We start from the raw sequence: 1,867 nt of genomic DNA on the forward strand, positions 1-1,867 counted from the left end.
ACACACACACACACACACACACACACACACACACACACACACACACACACACACACACACACACACACACACCTGACATACCTTTGTTTGCACAGCTATCTAATTGGGGACATTCCATTGACTTTCATTACATTTCTACAGCCTAACCCTGACAACAAACCCTAAGGCTAACCTCACAGGTACCTACCTGACCCTAAAACTAACCACTGTGACATGCTGCACTGCTCCTAGATGCCCATCCACCATAGACTTTGCATGTAAACTGGCTGCTTTGGCTGCTCAAAACGCGTTTGGAGGGAACCCGGCTTAACTGTGGTGAAGCCGATTATTTGTAATTGTGGCCTGCCATATACAGTAGGTGAGCTTCCTGCTGGAATGAGCTGGGGCCTCATGTATAAAAGGTGCGTATGCATAAAAAAGTTGCGTGCGCCAGGTTCTACTCCCATGCTGGGATGTATCTAAACCAACGTTGCGTGAAAATCTGCGTAAATATRCCCACACTTTTCACYTGCCGTGAGAATGTGCGGCAGCYGCGCAAAGTTTTTCAGTCGACAGTTTTAACCCACAAAGTCACGAATCTGACCTGAATCCACAGAAATATGACTCTGCTCTGTTTTCTGGATGTAAGGAGCGTCTGAACAGTGTTATACTGTATATATTTTTTTAGTTTGAGTTTTTATTGTTTAAACTTGAACGATCATGAACTTGAACCCCGAGACTGAAAATCATTTAACCTTAGACAAGAAAACTGAGCAGCCTAAAAATGATCAAAAGAACCTCAGTCCAGCCTACACTAAACTGTCAAGTTTTTATGTTTTTGTCACATAGTTGGAAACACATGCAGAGCGCAGGCCTGCGAGGCACATACAACTGAGGAGAATAAAATGAATTGTCTAAGAAACATCAAAATACTGTATAAAAAACACCAACTACATCAAAAATATTTAATTACTCCATCAAATTTATCCCTGAAAAAATGAGCTGGGATGCAGTCAAGAAGCACTATGAAGATGGTGCAAATCTGGCAAATATGCGCCCTGTGGATTCAGGCTTACATTGAGCTGCTGACTTTTAATCTGAAAATGCCCAACGTGCACAATGTGACGCTCACACACTGTCCCGCTTTTGACTCAGTCACCTTATGTGTTGCGTTTTAACTAGGAATGAACCCAAATCCGGCTGGAGATGAGCTTTAGATAAAGATTTATTAAACAAACAAAAAGCTGACGTGGCAGCAAAAAATAAGAAATCTTCAGGAAAAGACAAGGGACCATAACATGAGGCAAAAACAAACAATGAACCAGTGAGTAAGTGAGAGCTGAACCAGGCTTAAATACACACTGAGGGAATGAGGAAATGAACTACAGCTGATGGAAACACTAATTAGGAACTACTGACAGGTGTGTTTAATTGACTGAGGAGGGAAGTGACAGGTAAACATCTGAGGCTTAATAAAAATGAAGAAACACCAGAGGGAGGAAGACACCAGACGACAGAAAACACAATCCTCATATTATGAAAAGTAAAACAAAAAACAAACAAAAAACAAAAATCAATATACAAATGTTATTTAGTGGCTGCAGTTTGCAACATTAGATAATGCCTCCTTATTTCTGTCTCTGCCTCCTTTGCAGGAGGACAAGAGAAGAAAGAAAGGCATGAAGGCAGAGATGCAGTCAGCTGTGAAAGAGTAACTTACCCCAAAATTAACTTTTTTTAGCTGATAAACTGTCTAGAATGTGTCTAAAATGTTATATAGTACTGTTTCTGTGCTAATTGTGATGTTATTGTGCGTATTTGCTCAAATCTGTAATATTTGGTCTAAAAACATGTTTTTGCTGCTCATATGGGTGGAGCAGTGGTACTG

This window comes from Austrofundulus limnaeus, unplaced genomic scaffold (genome assembly GCF_001266775.1).
Source record: "Austrofundulus limnaeus strain Quisiro unplaced genomic scaffold, Austrofundulus_limnaeus-1.0 Scaffold190, whole genome shotgun sequence".
In the NCBI taxonomy this organism is placed as follows: Eukaryota; Metazoa; Chordata; class Actinopteri; order Cyprinodontiformes; family Rivulidae; genus Austrofundulus; species Austrofundulus limnaeus.